Genomic DNA, 7,114 nt, shown 5'->3' with positions numbered 1-7,114 from the left:
GGGTTGTCTCCAGCCAGCCCAGTGAACTCCCTAGTTTTCTGGTGAAGGTCTAGTGAAAATTCCTCTGAACCCCAAACGTCAGCATTGGGGGTATGAAAACATTGATCTTTGTGATTGTAGCAAGATATGTTTTCTTATTTCTCATTGTTTTTTTTTTTTTTTTTACTCTAATACTAGGTCACTAAATTCAAAGACGTTCTTTCTTTAAAAACTCACTTCTACTCAAGTGAATTTTCACCTAAGGAAATGACTGAGGTTGAGTGTAGTGGTAGAAGAACACAACCCTTTGGTCCTTTTTCTTTTCTAAACACTGTACGGGCATCTCTGGAAGCATGCCTCCTCTTTCCCAACTTCTTATGATGTTTCCTTTAATTTCTACTGCAAAAAAAGTATAACTTGAAATGGCAAAGAACATTTATTTCCCTATCAGGATTCCCTGGATTTCTAGCAAGATGACTGACTAGGTTTATTGTTAATTGCCTCATTAAATATTTATTAAGCACCTGTTACAAGATAGAACTGTGCTTAGCCCTTTAAGGATTTCTTTATGTTGTCAATCTCTTGGTCCCTTTTCCTCCTATTTGAAAGTATTTCTCATGGAAGTTCTAAGAAGTAAGAGACGACGAAAAACTTATTTTTTAAAATATTTCCAGTTGAAAACTCACACTTAAATTTGTAAAAGTAATCGTATCTTTCCCCCTGCTCCTGCCCAGACTCCCAGACTTCTTCTGTTTCCGTTAAAATCACCCAGCACCTTATTGGCCTTGGGCAGCATCTTTAACCCCTTCTTCACCAGTTGCCAGCTGGAGTGCTTCTCTGAAAGCTGCTCCCATATGTAAATTCCCAGTGTCACCAGTCACGTTTGGTACTAGTTAATTCTCACCTCCCTAACTATTTTCCAATTCCTCTTCTCTGCTTTATCTTCTCTAGAGATCAAGACTTAATCTTCTGAAAATATATTTTCTTACTCAAAACACTGAATGAACAGAAGCCCCTCTTGCCCTGCTGGTTCTCCTCAAACTGGCTTCAAGCTGTGTCTCCCTCTCTGATCCCAGCACCTAAACTTTTGCCAAATGTCCCTTCTCACTCTTCCCATACAAATCTCTAGCTCTGAGCATCTTACCACCTGGCGTTAGCCCCAGGACTTCTGTGTACTGGGCCCAGGGGTCCTGTCTCAACCTTCACCTTCAGAGTGGGCCAGGACATCACTCTCTCCTTGTACCCTCCTACCCCAATTCTACCTCCTGTGAGTCTTGAGGGGCTTGTTACTTCCTTGCATTTCTTCCCCTCCTCCTGGACTAGAGCTTCTTAGGGACCTCTCACCTGGTCTTGTAACACCTTACACATCGCCTTGGCCACTGCAGCTACTGCTTAGTACATTTCCATGAATCAAACGTCCTTTCTGAACAAAGCCATCTGCGTATCAATCTACCTTCCCTATGCTTGCCCCGTTTTAAGAGCCCAGATTTTATAGTTTCACTACATTTTCAAGGATGCTAAAATCATCACTTACTACAAAAATAGGCAGAATTTACTATGCAAAATGCAGGCAGTGTGAAGTGTCTAGAATCTAACTGCTAAGTATACATATAGAAAAGATAAAAAAAATAACTGGGCAATTGACAAATACCTCTCAGAGAAGAACGAGGGTAGAGGGACCCACATCACCAGTGGAATGACCTAGAAGCATGAAGATTGCTCAATTTCATTAAGGTTGGCAGTGTGTACGGTGCACCCCCATGGTGGTTCCTCAGCTGAGCAGAAAGAGGCCCCCATACCATCAGCCTGAACTTTTTCCTCTTTCTTTCTGGAGCACTGCGGTGGAGAGAGAGCAACTTTTATGTGCAAGGCTGTTTGTAATATTTTCAGCATCCCATAGCCCCCTTCTCATGTCTTTCATATGCTGTAGTTTACTGCATTTCATTTTATGCCCAAAGCTAGATTATTAAGGTTTGAATTGGAATTTTCCACCGTAACTACAATATAGACTTCAACAAACATTCTGACATGCTGTTATGATTTTTTAAAGAGTTTCTTCACCACTGCACTGGCTAGAGTAATGTAACTCATGTGAATGTGCACTGTGCAAGGATGAATCTTTCTTGTCTGTTCTTGCTCAAACTTCCTAACAAGAGGATCATGTGGTAAAGAGAACATGTCTTTGGATGTGCAATACTTTGAATAAGCAGTTCAATCTTCTATAAAAGCGATATTCACAAACAATGCCTCTGGAGAGAGTTCCTTCCAAATTCCTTTGAAATACGGTGTTAGCCAAAAGGTTTATAGAGTAATTTAGAAACATATTTCCTTCTTGTCCCTAATATCTGCTTTCTATATTCAAGTTAATTTTCTCTGAGTCCAAGTTTTAGCTGGGAATATGTACTCAGCAGAAAGACACAGAACTGTCAGGTTAGAATGTTTTGTTTTTATTTAGATAATGACTGGTTATGTGATAGTATCTTTGTACACCTCAAGGTCCCTCAACTCATTCAGTGTGATTTGATTAATGTCTGAAGTATATATGACTCCAATTCACACTGAACAACCTATGACTTACAGTAGAGGGGTCTCTGAAAGGACTTGAATTTGGAACCAGGAAATGTTTCTGCAGTTATGGTTTTTCTTAATCTGTGAGGTAAGATTCTTGGTTGTCTGGAGATACCTAGAATCTGAAATAGACACATTGTCATGGTCCAGAGGTTCAAATGTGTACTTTGTACGGCATACTGGTTAACATAAGATGTTGTGCAAACAACTTGTTTATAGGAATTCTGTCAGGGTCCTTGCACCATGGTTCCTGCAATTCTATATTCTATCCTTAATACATAAGAAAAAATATTTTTAAAATAAATTGATTCAAAGTAATGAAGTTTTATTACATGCACATCACAGATTAGTACAAGTATAAGAAAGACTTCTCTAAATGTTTGTATAGGAATTTCATGGTAATGAAAGTGTTGTCATGTAGTATCAATCATATCAAATTTTGGTTTAAAATATTGAAGTCACTCCATAATGTTATGAGATATTAAAATCAAATATGTGAGGAGACTAAAAAGGATCTGCTTTATAAATTACGTCAGCTAATTTCAGGTTGGGAATATAGGTCTCAGTAGAATTACGGTGGGTAAGGGATGTTGTTCTTGACACTAACGAAGCAACTATTTAAAATAATGACACTAGTTTTATCTGGGGAGTCTTTGGAACCTCACATTCCCAGAACGACCGTGCTCTGCCTCGGGTATGTAGAATCTGCCTGTTCACCCAGGCTTCTTGGGTGCCACTGATCGATTCAGCAGCACCCTTGATACGCATCTGCCCAGGTATCTGGTGGGTTGGTCCAGAGCCTTAGAATAAAAATCATTGGTGAACCTGTCACCACTTGCCTCTACGAATGCCTGTCCATAGCACTGCTACTTTGTGATGCAGCTGTGGTTATTTCCTTATCATCATTCTCTGAGAAGCATCCTGGCCCCCACATAAGTAACCTGCTCATACAAGAGAGTTCAGTAGTTATTTCTCTAAAGGACACAGTCATGAGTTGGAGCAAACGAGAATACAAATGTCTAGCTACATGAATGAGTCTGTCCAGCCACTCTGTTGTGATCAACTGTTATTTCAGAGAATCATTTATCGTTTTTATTTGGGGACTGCTTATTTCAATGTGTAGGAGTCTTCCTTGTAGACAGATGTCTTTCATGTACAAGTCTTTTATTTATTTATTTAAAAATTTTTCCCTATAGAGGGAGAAACAAAAGACAAAAATTCCTTATCCTGCCATGGGAGAAAACAATTGTAGCAAAACAGAAAAGCCCTGAAAGTCAATCGAATAATAGAGTATCCAGCTTTCCATAGAGCTTTTAGAAAGCTCTTTGTGCAAACATGGAGCTTTCTAGCCTTTGCCTTATTAGCCTATTTCTTAACCAGTAGTTACGTTTCTCAATAGGATAATAGACCTGATTTACATGAAAGCTCAAAGTCTTAATCACAGTGATAAAATATGAAGTCGTGGCAACTGTAATATAAGTTTAAAGGCATATTTTCCTTTTCAAGGGCATCTTGTATTTAAGTAAAGGTCTTTCATTTAGCTAAAGAAATCTATCCAAATCATTCTGTCTTTTTGGAAATGATGAATTTAGTGAAGTGAAGAAAACAAAACTGTAGCTAACATAATTTATGCAAAATCATGCAATTAGTGATAGCTGTGCTAGATTTTTTGCTTTTTTTCCTCCAAATGCGCCTCTGATAAAACCATGGTGAGGAGCAGTGCCATCTAATGTAAGTAGTAAACATGTATAGTAAATTATCAATATCTGGTGAGGCATGCAGATGGCAGGACTTCCATTTCTCCTGGGAGCATGTTTGCCAATCATTATTGCAAAAAATTGCAAAGATAAATATGAACTTTGAAAAGTAACAGTCAACAGGATGTGAATGTAATAAATAGCACAATGTGTAGTAAAAAAACAGCACTTGCCACCTCTGCATAGTGAAATGATGGTTACTTTCTGCTAAATCTGTAGCATAAACTTAATAAGGGTTGTTTCATTTTCATATATGTACTACTCATCAGGAATGGTCTGGGTCTTGTGATTTGGGTGGTATTTTTAAATCAAGTGCCCAGTGCTGTAACCTTGACACTTCCCCCCACTGGGATATGGAAAGGTAACTGCCCCAGCAAGTCCTTGTTCAGGGGAAATCCTTCAAGTGTGTGAACCCGGGACCCTGAATCTGGACTCTCTGCTAGCCTGAGCTGTAGTCTTCTGAAATGATCACTTGGGTTCCTAGCCAAGGCACGGCTCTCCCAAAGTTCCTTCCTACTCTTGCAGTTTCACCTCGGGATGCTTCCGCAGAATTTAAGCGCCAAAGCAGACAAGGTCAAATTAAACTGCTTCACTGCTGCTTCTCCCTTGAGGGCCCAGGAGGGCGTCCAGCGCCCCCCAGCACAGACTGGCAGCAGGCGAGGGGTCAGGGCAGGAGCTCTGCTTTGTAGATGAGCAAAACGCACCCATTTTCTCCCCTGTTTACTCCAGAGGCTGCTCTCCTCCCCCACTCCTGGCATCCCTTTATCACTGGCTCCATCTCCCTGTGGCATATTTTTGGTAGTAGAATGCTGAGGTCAAAGGGAAAGGCTCTTTATCGAAGCAGTGGAGAGGCCAGCCTGGAACCCTGAGCATGAACCAGCAAGATGCAGACTCTCGCTCTTGACTTTGGACTCAAGGCACTGCCGGCCCCTGGCTAGCCCGTGGGGGCTCCCTCTTCCCTCCTGCCCTCTGCCAGCTCGCCCACTCACTAGGTCTGCAGCATCGCTTGGTTTCCCACACCTGTCCCTGGCTGACGCGGGATGCCAGGCACCCCGAAACCCTGCGGGCGCCGACCCCAGCCCGCAGCCCCGGGAAGATGCCAACCCAAGCGAGCGGAGGCGACGGGCATTTCACGTGGGCATCTGCCTTCGCCGCTGCTTGCGCCTCTCCTTAGTAGCTGGTGTCAGGGCCCCTCTGCTCCGACTTACCCCCACCCGAAGTTAATGAGCCCTACTTTCCAGTTCGCTTTAGTTTGGAAAATACTTAAAAGCCTCGAAATGTTCCGGGGAGACGACCGCCCCCGGATCCCCCAGTTCTGCCTGCCTAAGGCTGTCGGGCGCTCGCGAAGCTGTGGCGTTTGTCTAGAACCGACATCGCAGACACGCAGCCCCACTCCTCCCGGCCGTCGCCAAAGTTGCCAGACGCCCCTTGGCGACCTGGCCGCGCCACATGCGGTTGCATAACCTCGACCCCCGCCCCTGCCCGTGCCCGCCGCCGCGTCTGCTGCCGCTTGCACCGGTGTGTCCTGGCCCCGGGCGCCGCCGAGTCCCCGTGAAGCTGGTTTAGGGTTGAGTGCGTGCGCCCGAGCCGGGGTCGGAGCCCGTCCGGGCAGTACTCTACCCGCGGCCAAGTGCAGCGGGCGCCGGGGCGCGGGAGGAGGGCACGAGGGCTCCGCTTACCTTCCGCTGCTTATAGATAAGTCGAGGTCGGTGCAGCACCTGGCTCGGGCATGTCTCGCCGCGGACCCTGGCAAGCCTGGCGCGGCACGGAGCACTCCGGCAGGAGCATCCGCGGCAAGACTCGCCGGGCTCGCGCGGAGGAAGGCTCGGCTCCGGGGACTTGGCCGGCTGCGCGCCCGCCGCCCGCCCCTTCCACCGCCGCCGGCCCGGCCCTCCCGGCCCGGCCGGCCCCCGCGCCGCAGCTCGCGTCCCTCCGGCCCGGCTCAGCGACGCGCGCGGGGAGGCAGCGGCTCGGCCGGCTCCGGGGACGCCCGCGCGCTCGCTCGCTCGCAGCGCGGCGGAGCCAGCCACAGCCACCCGGCTTCGTGCTCCTCCGATGTCCTCATTTACTGCAATTGTCTTCGGCGAGATCTCCGCGCCGGGGACGCGAGGCGGGGGCGGGGCGGGGGAGAGAGCAGGAGGGAAGTCCTTGCAGCGGCTCCCGGGTCCCAGCTACTCCGCCAAGCCGGGCGGCCAGAGGAGAGGGCGCCCCGAGCCGCGCGCCTGCCGCCTGTGCGCCCGGCCGGCACCGAAGCGGGCGGAGCCCCGGGCCCCACGGGGCGGGGGCGGTGCGGGGCCGGGCCTGGCCGGGCCGCGTGCGTGGGGTGAGGGATCTGGAGGCAGTGGAGGAGCCCCCTCCCGCCGACGCCGGAGCCGGAGGAGGAGGAGGTGGAAGGAGCTGCTGCCGGCTGCCGGCTGCCGGCTGCCGCCTGCGTGCGGGGCTCCACCGCGGCGCGTCCTCAGCGTTTCTGGGCTGCAGGCGGCGCTGCGCGGCCCGGGAACTTGTTGAGTCTATCCTGGAGCCGCCTCCGGAGCAGCTGGCAGGCGGGGGACACCGTGTTTTCTCCCGGGATGAGGGTCGCTGGGGACCCCACTCGATGGCTGCCTGCCATGCCAGCCGGCCCAGCCCTGAGGGGCTTTGAAAACCAGGCGCGCAGGGTAGAGGTACCTTAGGCGCCTGCCCCTCACCTGCAGGTTGCTGGTTTGTAGAGGCCAGGGTCAGGTTCCTTTCAGTGCTGAGTCCAGCCTGGAATCGGCCCCTCCAAATGGGGACAGGAAGGCAGAGCAGCTGTGAGTGGCCTGAGGACAGAA

At 48.5% G+C, this 7,114-nt stretch overlaps 2 protein-coding genes across 2 annotated transcripts in view; one reads left to right on the top strand and one right to left on the bottom strand.

Moving 5' to 3' along the window:
- Positions 1-6,034, bottom strand: part of FAM196A (family with sequence similarity 196, member A) — a 60,481-nt gene extending 54,447 nt beyond the window's left edge. The window contains 1 exon segment of the mRNA XM_012655363.1: positions 5,984-6,034. The gene's annotated coding sequence lies outside the window, so the exon portion shown is untranslated.
- Positions 1-7,114, top strand: part of DOCK1 (dedicator of cytokinesis 1) — a 484,728-nt gene that overhangs the window by 250,503 nt on the left and 227,111 nt on the right. The window lies entirely within an intron of this gene.

This window comes from Propithecus coquereli, unplaced genomic scaffold (genome assembly GCF_000956105.1).
Source record: "Propithecus coquereli isolate 6110/MARCELLA unplaced genomic scaffold, Pcoq_1.0 Scaffold473, whole genome shotgun sequence".
Lineage (NCBI taxonomy): Eukaryota > Metazoa > Chordata > Mammalia > Primates > Indriidae > Propithecus > Propithecus coquereli.
The sequence above is the reverse complement of the archived record's forward strand: the minus strand, read 5'-3'. Positions and strand labels throughout refer to the sequence as shown.